This window comes from Cygnus olor, chromosome 3 (assembly GCF_009769625.2).
Source record: "Cygnus olor isolate bCygOlo1 chromosome 3, bCygOlo1.pri.v2, whole genome shotgun sequence".
In the NCBI taxonomy this organism is placed as follows: domain Eukaryota; kingdom Metazoa; phylum Chordata; class Aves; order Anseriformes; family Anatidae; genus Cygnus; species Cygnus olor.
In genome coordinates, this window is record NC_049171.1 from 112,138,340 (window position 1) to 112,152,518 (window position 14,179).

At 54.1% G+C, this 14,179-nt stretch overlaps 2 long non-coding RNA genes across 2 annotated transcripts; one reads left to right on the plus strand and one right to left on the minus strand.

Moving 5' to 3' along the window:
* Window positions 1–689: 689 nt before the first annotated feature.
* Window positions 690–4,801, minus strand: LOC121068113. Its single transcript, XR_005818603.1, has 2 exons — window positions 4,572–4,801; window positions 690–1,613 (listed from the first exon to the last, which is right to left on the minus strand). It is a non-coding gene; the product is annotated as an uncharacterized LOC121068113 (long non-coding RNA).
* A 5,125-nt stretch (window positions 4,802–9,926) lies between these two features.
* Window positions 9,927–10,677, plus strand: LOC121068119. The gene is made up of 2 exons (XR_005818609.1): window positions 9,927–10,349; window positions 10,444–10,677. It is a non-coding gene; the product is annotated as an uncharacterized LOC121068119 (long non-coding RNA).
* The last annotated feature ends 3,502 nt before the right edge of the window (window positions 10,678–14,179 follow it).

The window sequence follows — 14,179 nt, forward strand, 5'->3', positions numbered from 1 at the left end:
CTGTGTCACTGGGGAGTTTTGGTGAGGAAGAAGGAGATTTGCATTCTCACAGTGGATGGTTTGAACCGAGTTTAGTCGTGTGGGCTGTGTCAGCAGAACTGTCTTTGTTGTGTAGCCTTTGAGGAGTTTGAGGACTCCATTTCGTGTCTCTGGGCAGCACGGGGAAGCGGGCAGTGTACTCTGTGTCACCGGGGATTTATTAGAGGAGGGATTTGTTGACGGGCAATGTCAGTGTGCCCTGCCCAATGCCGCTGCCACCTTGCTGCAGCAGTTTGCGTGCTCCTCTGGTCAAAACGTGCCTCTCGGAGGGCCGGGGGGCAAGGCGAGGCAGAGCTGGAGGTGGCGTCGGGGAGGCCTCGTCGCCCCTGCGAGGCGCTGCGCCAGGCCTCAGCCCTGGGAGGCCGCCCATTGGGTGCCACAGCTCCATGCTGCCTAGCAACAAGCGCCAGCGGGCTCGCTATTGGCTGCGCCCAGAGGCGCCGAGGCAGGCGGCCAATGGGGCGGCGCCTGGCCGTGAGGGAGCGGAGGTGTCACAGCGCGGGGTGGGTGACATGGTGCTGGGTGTGCTGGGGCTGCGGCACTCCGGCGATGGCGGCGCGCAGGCGAGGCGGGCTGCTCGTGGCCCCTGAGGAGAGCTTCTGCGTGCAGCTTTCGGTGTTTGCGTCACTGTGCGACCCCGGAGGAGTGCGTCACCGTGGCCCTGAGGAGTTCTTCATCGTGCATCTTTCGCGGTTCTCTTCAGCACTTTTCCCCTGAGGAGAGCTTCATCGTCCAGCTTTTGGTGTTGTTTTAACCTTGCTGCCCCTGAGAAGTGCTTCATCTTCCAACTTTGGGTGTTTTTTTCTTGTTCCAGGCCCTGAGGATTGCTTCATCGTGCAGCTTCTGTTGTTTTCTTCACTGCGGCCCCTGAGGAGTTCTTCATGGCGCAGCTTTTGGTGTTTCTTCACTGCAGTTCCTGAGGAGGGGTTTATTGAGCAGCTCGTAGTGTGTCCTTCACGTTGCGATACTTGAGGAGATCTGCATCGTCCAGCTTTTGGCGTTCCCCATACCACGTTTCCCCTGAGGAGTTCTCCCTCTTGCAGTCTTTGGTGTTTTCTTCTCTACGGCCCTGAGGAGTTCTTCATCGTCCAGCGTTTGGGGTTCTCTTCACCACGTTTCCCGTGAGGAGAGCAATATCGTCTATCTTTTGTGTTTTCTTCACCTTGTGGCCCCTGAGGAGTTCTTCATCGTGCAGCTTCTGGTGTTTTCTTCACTGCGGCCCCGAGGAATTCTGCATTGTCCAACCTTTGGGGTTCTCCTCACCGTGTTTTCCCTGAGGAGAACTTCATCGTGCATCTGTTGGTATTGTTTTCATCTTGTTGCCCCTGAGAAGTGCTTCATCATCCAACCTTTGGTGTTTCTTTTCTCGTTCCAGGCCCCGAGGAGTTCTTCATCGTTCAGGTTTTGGGGTTCTCCTCACTGCGGCCCATGAGGAGTTTTGCATCGTGCAGGTTTTGCGGTTCTCCAGAGCACGTTGCCCCTGAGGAGAGCTTCATGGTGCAGCTTTCGGTGTTTTCTTCAGTCTGCGACCCTGGAGGAGTACGTCATCGTGCAGCTTTTGGTGTTGTTTTCAGCTTGTTTCCCCTGAGAAGTTCTTCGTCTTGCTACATTTGGTGTTTTTCTCTCGTTGCAGGCCCCGAGGAGGAGTTTTTCACCGTGCAGCTCTTCCTGTTTTCTTCACTGCGGCCCTTGAGGACTTCTTCATCGTGCAGCTTTTGGTGTTTTCTTCACCGAGGCCCTTTTTGGCATCGCCGATGTCTGCAGCCAGAGCGACAGCTCAGCTGCATGGAGTGTGAAGAAGCACATTCTTCTGTTTGTTTTCAGTTTGCCAAGCGCTCATGTCATGTGGAGCTCTTTCTTTGTTGTACTAGGAGGTGCCAAGTGTCGTTCTTTCTTCTCCTCCTTTTCAGTCCTGCTGCTCCTTCAAACCGTTGAGGAGTTCTCTTGCCTTTTGCAGTGGGTTTCCGTGGCAACGTTTAGGTAGCGGGGGGCCATCGGGGTGGGTTCTGCGAGAAGAATCCAGAAGCTGCCCCATGTTAGGGAAGGGCCTTGCCGCTGGCCAGAGCTGGGCCAATAAGCGATGTTGTTTGCGCCTCTGTGAGAGCAGACCGAAGAAAGGCAAAACAAAAAACCTGCTGCGGAACAGCAGCTGGGAGAGAGAGAGGAGTGAGAAACAGCCTTGCAGACGCCAAGGTCAGTGAAGAAGGAGGGGGAGAGGTGCTCCAGGCGCCGGAGCAGAAGTCCCCTGCGGCCTGTGGTGAGGCCCGTGGAGAAGCAGGCTGTCCCCCTGCTGCCCGTGGCGTACCGCGGTGGAGCGGGGTTCCACGCTGCAGAGCACGGTGGAGCAGGGGCAGAGAGTGACCGAGAAGGAGCCAAAGTGCTCCAGACTGACCGCAGCCCCCATTGCCCCGTTCCCCTGCGCCGCTGGGGGGGAGGAGGTGGGAGGGGGCGGATGGGGGGGAAAAATCTTTCTCTCTCCCTACTCTGAGTCTGTTTTGCCCATCACGAGAACTGTTGAGTGATCTCCCCGTCCTTATCTGAGCCCTTGAGCCCTCTGCATCGTATTTTCTCCCCCTTTCCCTTTGAGGAGGGGGAGTGAGAGAGCGGCCGTGGTGGAACTCGGCTGCCCACCCGAGTCAAACCAGCACACCATAACACCTCAGCTAAATTCCCTTTGGTGCATCTGAAGCCCTTTCTTCCTTGTGCTGAATATATGGCCTGGGGAGAAGTTTGTTCACTTCTTCTTTGCAGCATCCTTCTCCACATCTTGGTTCTGCCTTCTCTTGACATTAAAGAGTTCGTCCCTCAAGCCAACGGTTAACCTTTCCTTAGAGAGCATGTTTTCTAAAAGTCTGATCCCAAGAAGGATCCTTCTTGGCATCAGACTGACTGGGTTCTTTGGATGCTTTCTGCTTGGTGGGTGTGTTCCTAGAAATATAATCCTCAGCAATAGACACAGTTTCAGTGGAAAATGTAAGAGTGGACCCCCCGCTCCGGGTGGAGCAGTTTTCCGTCAGCCGTTCCCTCTCTCCTTCTTCAAGCTGCTGATGGGAGCACGAGGTGGGAGGGTGTCGAAGGCTTTCTGGAGGCGATACGTGGGTGTCTTCCCTGAGCAAGGTGTTCCGCTGGCAGAGAAGGAAATGGCTTTGTTGTTTGTTTCTCACCATCTGCACTTTGTTGCAGTTTTGGTTGGGATTGCCTAACTCCACGTAACCTATTGGATTCTTTCCTTGAGTATTTTTGCAGGAGTGGAAATGTAACTCCTTAGTTCAAACAGTGAGCTAATTCTCCTGTCATTCGCTTAATTTTCAATGTCATGTAACTTTTCATACAATTTGCTCTCACTGGAGGGCCGCAGCCGTGACCGCTCTCGTCTTAAGGCACCTCCAGCGTTAAGGAGAAGGGGAAAGACATTGGGAGTGCCTTTTGTGTCTTCCCAGTGGGACGCTGATGCTCTAAACTTTTCTTTCACGGAGTGCGACCTGAATCTCCAAAAGCAAACACCACCAACAAAACAAAAACGAAACGAGCCCCAGAGCTCTTGGTTTTCTTTATCGTCTATTTAAGCTATTGGAGAAGCAACTTTGTCAGTATGATGCTTGCATGGTCTTCTAACATTTGGGTTACCGTCAAGACTGACAGTAGGAAGAGGCAGCCCTTCTAGATCTGGTTTGTATCGCTAAGAACCCCTGGTTTTGAAGATGACATCTAAGGGTGAGTTGCGTAGTGGGGCCTTGGTCCTTCCGAAGTCCACGGACACAGAAGTTTGCAGAGCGGAAGCTTTGCGGAGCTGTGCAGACACTGAAGATGCAGTTCCGCAAGAAGCCGAAGCCAAAGCTCTGTGTCACTGGGGAGTTTTGGTGAGGAAGAAGGAGATTTGCATTCTCACAGTGGATGGTTTGAACCGAGTTTAGTCGTGTGGGCTGTGTCAGCAGAACTGTCTTTGTTGTGTAGCCTTTGAGGAGTTTGAGGACTCCATTTCGTGTCTCTGGGCAGCACGGGGAAGCGGGCAGTGTACTCTGTGTCACCGGGGATTTATTAGAGGAGGGATTTGTTGACGGGCAATGTCAGTGTGCCCTGCCCAATGCCGCTGCCACCTTGCTGCAGCAGTTTGCGTGCTCCTCTGGTCAAAACGTGCCTCTCGGAGGGCCGGGGGGCAAGGCGAGGCAGAGCTGGAGGTGGCGTCGGGGAGGCCTCGTCGCCCCTGCGAGGCGCTGCGCCAGGCCTCAGCCCTGGGAGGCCGCCCATTGGGTGCCACAGCTCCATGCTGCCTAGCAACAAGCGCCAGCGGGCTCGCTATTGGCTGCGCCCAGAGGCGCCGAGGCAGGCGGCCAATGGGGCGGCGCCTGGCCGTGAGGGAGCGGAGGTGTCACAGCGCGGGGTGGGTGACATGGTGCTGGGTGTGCTGGGGCTGCGGCACTCCGGCGATGGCGGCGCGCAGGCGAGGCGGGCTGCTCGTGGCCCCTGAGGAGAGCTTCTGCGTGCAGCTTTCGGTGTTTGCGTCACTGTGCGACCCCGGAGGAGTGCGTCACCGTGGCCCTGAGGAGTTCTTCATCGTGCATCTTTCGCGGTTCTCTTCAGCACTTTTCCCCTGAGGAGAGCTTCATCGTCCAGCTTTTGGTGTTGTTTTAACCTTGCTGCCCCTGAGAAGTGCTTCATCTTCCAACTTTGGGTGTTTTTTTCTTGTTCCAGGCCCTGAGGATTGCTTCATCGTGCAGCTTCTGTTGTTTTCTTCACTGCGGCCCCTGAGGAGTTCTTCATGGCGCAGCTTTTGGTGTTTCTTCACTGCAGTTCCTGAGGAGCGGTTTATTGAGCAGCTCGTAGTGTGTCCTTCACGTTGCGATACTTGAGGAGATCTGCATCGTCCAGCTTTTGGCGTTCCCCATACCACGTTTCCCCTGAGGAGTTCTCCCTCTTGCAGTCTTTGGTGTTTTCTTCTCTACAGCCCTGAGGAGTTCTTTGTCGTCCAGCGTTTGGGGTTCTCTTCACCACGTTTCCCCTGAGGAGAGCGATATCGTCTATCTTTTTGTGTTTTCTTCACCTTGTGGCCCCTGAGGAGTTCTTCATCGCGCAGCTTTTGGGGTTTCTTCAGTGCAGCCTCTGAGGAGCGCTTTCTTGAGCAGCATTTGGTGTGTTCTTCCCTGCGACTCGAGGAGTGCTTCTACGTCCACCTTTTGAGGTTCTCCACACCACGTTTCCCCTGAGGAGAGCTTCACCGTCCAGCTTTTGGAGTTTTCTTCGCTGTGGCCCTTGAGGAGTAATTCTTGGTGGAGCTTTTCGTATTTCCTTCACGTTGTGGCCTCTGAGGAGTGCTTCTCTGTGCAGCGTTCGGTGTTTTCTTCAGTATGCGACCACGAATGAGTGCATCATCATGCAGGCTTTGGTGTTTTCTTCACTGCGGCCCTGAGGAGTTCGTCAAAGTGCAGGTTTCGGGGTTCTCGTCACCATGTTTTCCTGGAGAAGAACTTCATCGTGCAACTTTTGGTACTGTTTTCATCTTGTTGCCCCTGAGAAGCGCTTCATCTTCCAACCTTTGGTGTTTTTTTTTCTCGTTCCAGGCCCTGAGGATTGCTTCATCGTGCAGCTTCTGGTGTTTTCTTCAGTGCGGCCCCTGAGGAGTTCTGCATCGTTCTGCTTTTGGGGTTCTCTTCACCACGATTCCCATGAGGAGAGCTTCTTCGTTCAGCTTTTGGTGTTTCTGCACTGCAGCCTCGGAGGAGTGATTTGTTGAGCAGCTATGGTTATTTTCTTCACTGCGCCTTGAGGAGTGTTTCTGCATCCAGCTTTTGGTGTTTCTTCACTGCAGTTCCTGAGGAGCGGTTTATTGAGCAGCTCGTAGTGTGTCCTTCACGTTGCGATACTTGAGGAGATCTGCATCGTCCAGCTTTTGGCGTTCCCCATACCACGTTTCCCCTGAGGAGTTCTTCCTCTTGCAATCTTTGGTGTTTACTTCTCTACGGCCCTGAGGAGTTCTTCATCGTCCAGCGTCTGGGGTTCTCTTCACCACGTTTCCCGTGAGGAGAGCAATATCGTCTATCTTTTGTGTTTTCTTCACCTTGTGGCCCCTGAGGAGTTCTTCATCGTGCAGCTTCTGGTGTTTTCTTCACTGCGGCCCCGAGGAATTCTGCATTGTCCAACCTTTGGGGTTCTCCTCACCGTGTTTTCCCTGAGGAGAACTTCATCGTGCATCTGTTGGTACTGTTTTCATCTTGTTGCCCCTGAGAAGTGCTTCATCATCCAACCTTTGGTGTTTCTTTTCTCGTTCCAGGCCCCGAGGAGTTCTTCATCGTTCAGGTTTTGGGGTTCTCCTCACTGCGGCCCATGAGGAGTTTTGCATCGTGCAGGTTTTGCGGTTCTCCAGAGCACGTTGCCCCTGAGGAGAGCTTCATGGTGCAGCTTTCGGTGTTTTCTTCAGTCTGCGACCCTGGAGGAGTACGTCATCGTGCAGCTTTTGGTGTTGTTTTCAGCTTGTTTCCCCTGAGAAGTTCTTCGTCTTGCTACATTTGGTGTTTTTCTCTCGTTGCAGGCCCCGAGGAGGAGTTTTTCACCGTGCAGCTCTTCCTGTTTTCTTCACTGCGGCCCTTGAGGACTTCTTCATCGTGCAGCTTTTGGTGTTTTCTTCACCGAGGCCCTTTTTGGCATCGCCGATGTCTGCAGCCAGAGCGACAGCTCAGCTGCATGGAGTGTGAAGAAGCACATTCTTCTGTTTGTTTTCAGTTTGCCAAGCGCTCATGTCATGTGGAGCTCTTTCTTTGTTGTACTAGGAGGTGCCAAGTGTCGTTCTTTCTTCTCCTCCTTTTCAGTCCTGCTGCTCCTTCAAACCGTTGAGGAGTTCTCTTGCCTTTTGCAGTGGGTTTCCGTGGCAACGTTTAGGTAGCGGGGGGCCATCGGGGTGGGTTCTGCGAGAAGAATCCAGAAGCTGCCCCATGTTAGGGAAGGGCCTTGCCGCTGGCCAGAGCTGGGCCAATAAGCGATGTTGTTTGCGCCTCTGTGAGAGCAGACCGAAGAAAGGCAAAACAAAAAACCTGCTGCGGAACAGCAGCTGGGAGAGAGAGAGGAGTGAGAAACAGCCTTGCAGACGCCAAGGTCAGTGAAGAAGGAGGGGGAGAGGTGCTCCAGGCGCCGGAGCAGAAGTCCCCTGCGGCCTGTGGTGAGGCCCGTGGAGAAGCAGGCTGTCCCCCTGCTGCCCGTGGCGTACCGCGGTGGAGCGGGGTTCCACGCTGCAGAGCACGGTGGAGCAGGGGCAGAGAGTGACCGAGAAGGAGCCAAAGTGCTCCAGACTGACCGCAGCCCCCATTGCCCCGTTCCCCTGCGCCGCTGGGGGGGAGGAGGTGGGAGGGGGCGGATGGGGGGGAAAAATCTTTCTCTCTCCCTACTCTGAGTCTGTTTTGCCCATCACGAGAACTGTTGAGTGATCTCCCCGTCCTTATCTGAGCCCTTGAGCCCTCTGCATCGTATTTTCTCCCCCTTTCCCTTTGAGGAGGGGGAGTGAGAGAGCGGCCGTGGTGGAACTCGGCTGCCCACCCGAGTCAAACCAGCACACCATAACACCTCAGCTAAATTCCCTTTGGTGCATCTGAAGCCCTTTCTTCCTTGTGCTGAATATATGGCCTGGGGAGAAGTTTGTTCACTTCTTCTTTGCAGCATCCTTCTCCACATCTTGGTTCTGCCTTCTCTTGACATTAAAGAGTTCGTCCCTCAAGCCAACGGTTAACCTTTCCTTAGAGAGCATGTTTTCTAAAAGTCTGATCCCAAGAAGGATCCTTCTTGGCATCAGACTGACTGGGTTCTTTGGATGCTTTCTGCTTGGTGGGTGTGTTCCTAGAAATATAATCCTCAGCAATAGACACAGTTTCAGTGGAAAATGTAAGAGTAGACCCCCCGCTCCGGGTGGAGCAGTTTTCCGTCAGCCGTTCCCTCTCTCCTTCTTCAAGCTGCTGATGGGAGCACGAGGTGGGAGGGTGTCGAAGGCTTTCTGGAGGCGATACGTGGGTGTCTTCCCTGAGCAAGGTGTTCCGCTGGCAGAGAAGGAAATGGCTTTGTTGTTTGTTTCTCACCATCTGCACTTTGTTGCAGTTTTGGTTGGGATTGCCTAACTCCACGTAACCTATTGGATTCTTTCCTTGAGTATTTTTGCAGGAGTGGAAATGTAACTCCTTAGTTCAAACAGTGAGCTAATTCTCCTGTCATTCGCTTAATTTTCAATGTCATGTAACTTTTCATACAATTTGCTCTCACTGGAGGGCCGCAGCCGTGACCGCTCTCGTCTTAAGGCACCTCCAGCGTTAAGGAGAAGGGGAAAGACATTGGGAGTGCCTTTTGTGTCTTCCCAGTGGGACGCTGATGCTCTAAACTTTTCTTTCACGGAGTGCGACCTGAATCTCCAAAAGCAAACACCACCAACAAAACAAAAACGAAACGAGCCCCAGAGCTCTTGGTTTTCTTTATCGTCTATTTAAGCTATTGGAGAAGCAACTTTGTCAGTATGATGCTTGCATGGTCTTCTAACATTTGGGTTACCGTCAAGACTGACAGTAGGAAGAGGCAGCCCTTCTAGATCTGGTTTGTATCGCTAAGAACCCCTGGTTTTGAAGATGACATCTAAGGGTGAGTTGCGTAGTGGGGCCTTGGTCCTTCCGAAGTCCACGGACACAGAAGTTTGCAGAGCGGAAGCTTTGCGGAGCTGTGCAGACACTGAAGATGCAGTTCCGCAAGAAGCCGAAGCCAAAGCTCTGTGTCACTGGGGAGTTTTGGTGAGGAAGAAGGAGATTTGCATTCTCACAGTGGATGGTTTGAACCGAGTTTAGTCGTGTGGGCTGTGTCAGCAGAACTGTCTTTGTTGTGTAGCCTTTGAGGAGTTTGAGGACTCCATTTCGTGTCTCTGGGCAGCACGGGGAAGCGGGCAGTGTACTCTGTGTCACCGGGGATTTATTAGAGGAGGGATTTGTTGACGGGCAATGTCAGTGTGCCCTGCCCAATGCCGCTGCCACCTTGCTGCAGCAGTTTGCGTGCTCCTCTGGTCAAAACGTGCCTCTCGGAGGGCCGGGGGGCAAGGCGAGGCAGAGCTGGAGGTGGCGTCGGGGAGGCCTCGTCGCCCCTGCGAGGCGCTGCGCCAGGCCTCAGCCCTGGGAGGCCGCCCATTGGGTGCCACAGCTCCATGCTGCCTAGCAACAAGCGCCAGCGGGCTCGCTATTGGCTGCGCCCAGAGGCGCCGAGGCAGGCGGCCAATGGGGCGGCGCCTGGCCGTGAGGGAGCGGAGGTGTCACAGCGCGGGGTGGGTGACATGGTGCTGGGTGTGCTGGGGCTGCGGCACTCCGGCGATGGCGGCGCGCAGGCGAGGCGGGCTGCTCGTGGCCCCTGAGGAGAGCTTCTGCGTGCAGCTTTCGGTGTTTGCGTCACTGTGCGACCCCGGAGGAGTGCGTCACCGTGGCCCTGAGGAGTTCTTCATCGTGCATCTTTCGCGGTTCTCTTCAGCACTTTTCCCCTGAGGAGAGCTTCATCGTCCAGCTTCTGGTGTTGTTTTAACCTTGCTGCCCCTGAGAAGTGCTTCATCTTCCAACTTTGGGTGTTTTTTTCTTGTTCCAGGCCCTGAGGATTGCTTCATCGTGCAGCTTCTGTTGTTTTCTTCACTGCGGCCCCTGAGGAGTTCTTCATGGCGCAGCTTTTGGTGTTTCTTCACTGCAGTTCCTGAGGAGGGGTTTATTGAGCAGCTCGTAGTGTGTCCTTCACGTTGCGATACTTGAGGAGATCTGCATCGTCCAGCTTTTGGCGTTCCCCATACCACGTTTCCCCTGAGGAGTTCTCCCTCTTGCAGTCTTTGGTGTTTTCTTCTCTACGGCCCTGAGGAGTTCTTCATCGTCCAGCGTTTGGGGTTCTCTTCACCACGTTTCCCGTGAGGAGAGCAATATCGTCTATCTTTTGTGTTTTCTTCACCTTGTGGCCCCTGAGGAGTTCTTCATCGTGCAGCTTCTGGTGTTTTCTTCACTGCGGCCCCGAGGAATTCTGCATTGTCCAACCTTTGGGGTTCTCCTCACCGTGTTTTCCCTGAGGAGAACTTCATCGTGCATCTGTTGGTATTGTTTTCATCTTGTTGCCCCTGAGAAGTGCTTCATCATCCAACCTTTGGTGTTTCTTTTCTCGTTCCAGGCCCCGAGGAGTTCTTCATCGTTCAGGTTTTGGGGTTCTCCTCACTGCGGCCCATGAGGAGTTTTGCATCGTGCAGGTTTTGCGGTTCTCCAGAGCACGTTGCCCCTGAGGAGAGCTTCATGGTGCAGCTTTCGGTGTTTTCTTCAGTCTGCGACCCTGGAGGAGTACGTCATCGTGCAGCTTTTGGTGTTGTTTTCAGCTTGTTTCCCCTGAGAAGTTCTTCGTCTTGCTACATTTGGTGTTTTTCTCTCGTTGCAGGCCCCGAGGAGGAGTTTTTCACCGTGCAGCTCTTCCTGTTTTCTTCACTGCGGCCCTTGAGGACTTCTTCATCGTGCAGCTTTTGGTGTTTTCTTCACCGAGGCCCTTTTTGGCATCGCCGATGTCTGCAGCCAGAGCGACAGCTCAGCTGCATGGAGTGTGAAGAAGCACATTCTTCTGTTTGTTTTCAGTTTGCCAAGCGCTCATGTCATGTGGAGCTCTTTCTTTGTTGTACTAGGAGGTGCCAAGTGTCGTTCTTTCTTCTCCTCCTTTTCAGTCCTGCTGCTCCTTCAAACCGTTGAGGAGTTCTCTTGCCTTTTGCAGTGGGTTTCCGTGGCAACGTTTAGGTAGCGGGGGGCCATCGGGGTGGGTTCTGCGAGAAGAATCCAGAAGCTGCCCCATGTTAGGGAAGGGCCTTGCCGCTGGCCAGAGCTGGGCCAATAAGCGATGTTGTTTGCGCCTCTGTGAGAGCAGACCGAAGAAAGGCAAAACAAAAAACCTGCTGCGGAACAGCAGCTGGGAGAGAGAGAGGAGTGAGAAACAGCCTTGCAGACGCCAAGGTCAGTGAAGAAGGAGGGGGAGAGGTGCTCCAGGCGCCGGAGCAGAAGTCCCCTGCGGCCTGTGGTGAGGCCCGTGGAGAAGCAGGCTGTCCCCCTGCTGCCCGTGGCGTACCGCGGTGGAGCGGGGTTCCACGCTGCAGAGCACGGTGGAGCAGGGGCAGAGAGTGACCGAGAAGGAGCCAAAGTGCTCCAGACTGACCGCAGCCCCCATTGCCCCGTTCCCCTGCGCCGCTGGGGGGGAGGAGGTGGGAGGGGGCGGATGGGGGGGAAAAATCTTTCTCTCTCCCTACTTTGAGTCTGTTTTGCCCATCACGAGAACTGTTGAGTGATCTCCCCGTCCTTATCTGAGCCCTTGAGCCCTCTGCATCGTATTTTCTCCCCCTTTCCCTTTGAGGAGGGGGAGTGAGAGAGCGGCCGTGGTGGAACTCGGCTGCCCACCCGAGTCAAACCAGCACACCATAACACCTCAGCTAAATTCCCTTTGGTGCATCTGAAGCCCTTTCTTCCTTGTGCTGAATATATGGCCTGGGGAGAAGTTTGTTCACTTCTTCTTTGCAGCATCCTTCTCCACATCTTGGTTCTGCCTTCTCTTGACATTAAAGAGTTCGTCCCTCAAGCCAACGGTTAACCTTTCCTTAGAGAGCATGTTTTCTAAAAGTCTGATCCCAAGAAGGATCCTTCTTGGCATCAGACTGACTGGGTTCTTTGGATGCTTTCTGCTTGGTGGGTGTGTTCCTAGAAATATAATCCTCAGCAATAGACACAGTTTCAGTGGAAAATGTAAGAGTGGACCCCCCGCTCCGGGTGGAGCAGTTTTCCGTCAGCCGTTCCCTCTCTCCTTCTTCAAGCTGCTGATGGGAGCACGAGGTGGGAGGGTGTCGAAGGCTTTCTGGAGGCGATACGTGGGTGTCTTCCCTGAGCAAGGTGTTCCGCTGGCAGAGAAGGAAATGGCTTTGTTGTTTGTTTCTCACCATCTGCACTTTGTTGCAGTTTTGGTTGGGATTGCCTAACTCCACGTAACCTATTGGATTCTTTCCTTGAGTATTTTTGCAGGAGTGGAAATGTAACTCCTTAGTTCAAACAGTGAGCTAATTCTCCTGTCATTCGCTTAATTTTCAATGTCATGTAACTTTTCATACAATTTGCTCTCACTGGAGGGCCGCAGCCGTGACCGCTCTCGTCTTAAGGCACCTCCAGCGTTAAGGAGAAGGGGAAAGACATTGGGAGTGCCTTTTGTGTCTTCCCAGTGGGACGCTGATGCTCTAAACTTTTCTTTCACGGAGTGCGACCTGAATCTCCAAAAGCAAACACCACCAACAAAACAAAAACGAAACGAGCCCCAGAGCTCTTGGTTTTCTTTATCGTCTATTTAAGCTATTGGAGAAGCAACTTTGTCAGTATGATGCTTGCATGGTCTTCTAACATTTGGGTTACCGTCAAGACTGACAGTAGGAAGAGGCAGCCCTTCTAGATCTGGTTTGTATCGCTAAGAACCCCTGGTTTTGAAGATGACATCTAAGGGTGAGTTGCGTAGTGGGGCCTTGGTCCTTCCGAAGTCCACGGACACAGAAGTTTGCAGAGCGGAAGCTTTGCGGAGCTGTGCAGACACTGAAGATGCAGTTCCGCAAGAAGCCGAAGCCAAAGCTCTGTGTCACTGGGGAGTTTTGGTGAGGAAGAAGGAGATTTGCATTCTCACAGTGGATGGTTTGAACCGAGTTTAGTCGTGTGGGCTGTGTCAGCAGAACTGTCTTTGTTGTGTAGCCTTTGAGGAGTTTGAGGACTCCATTTCGTGTCTCTGGGCAGCACGGGGAAGCGGGCAGTGTACTCTGTGTCACCGGGGATTTATTAGAGGAGGGATTTGTTGACGGGCAATGTCAGTGTGCCCTGCCCAATGCCGCTGCCACCTTGCTGCAGCAGTTTGCGTGCTCCTCTGGTCAAAACGTGCCTCTCGGAGGGCCGGGGGGCAAGGCGAGGCAGAGCTGGAGGTGGCGTCGGGGAGGCCTCGTCGCCCCTGCGAGGCGCTGCGCCAGGCCTCAGCCCTGGGAGGCCGCCCATTGGGTGCCACAGCTCCATGCTGCCTAGCAACAAGCGCCAGCGGGCTCGCTATTGGCTGCGCCCGGAGGCGCCGAGGCAGGCGGCCAATGGGGCGGCGCCTGGCCGTGAGGGAGCGGAGGTGTCACAGCGCGGGGTGGGTGACATGGTGCTGGGTGTGCTGGGGCTGCGGCACTCCGGCCATGGCGGCGCGCAGGCGAGGCGGGCTGCTCGTGGCCCCTGAGGAGAGCTTCTGCGTGCAGCTTTCGGTGTTTGCGTCACTGTGCGACCCCGGAGGAGTGCGTCACCGTGGCCCTGAGGAGTTCTTCATCGTGCATCTTTCGCGGTTCTCTTCAGCACTTTTCCCCTGAGGAGAGCTTCATCGTCCAGCTTCTGGTGTTGTTTTAACCTTGCTGCCCCTGAGAAGTGCTTCATCTTCCAACTTTGGGTGTTTTTTTCTTGTTCCAGGCCCTGAGGATTGCTTCATCGTGCAGCTTCTGTTGTTTTCTTCACTGCGGCCCCTGAGGAGTTCTTCATGGCGCAGCTTTTGGTGTTTCTTCACTGCAGTTCCTGAGGAGGGGTTTATTGAGCAGCTCGTAGTGTGTCCTTCACGTTGCGATACTTGAGGAGATCTGCATCGTCCAGCTTTTGGCGTTCCCCATACCACGTTTCCCCTGAGGAGTTCTCCCTCTTGCAGTCTTTGGTGTTTTCTTCTCTACGGCCCTGAGGAGTTCTTTGTCGTCCAGCGTTTGGGGTTCTCTTCACCACGTTTCCCCTGAGGAGAGCGATATCGTCTATCTTTTTGTGTTTTCTTCACCTTGTGGCCCCTGAGGAGTTCTTCATCGCGCAGCTTTTGGGGTTTCTTCAGTGCAGCCTCTGAGGAGTGCTTTCTTGAGCAGCATTTGGTGTGTTCTTCCCTGCTGCTCGAGGAGTGCTTCTACGTCCACCTTTTGAGGTTCTCCACACCACGTTTCCCCTGAGGAGAGCTTCACCGTCCAGCTTTTGGAGTTTTCTTCGCTGTGGCCCTTGAGGAGTAATTCTTGGTGGAGCTTTTCGTATTTCCTTCACGTTGTGGCCTCTGAGGAGTGCTTCTCTGTGCAGCGTTCGGTGTTTTCTTCAGTATGCGACCACGAATGAGTGCATCA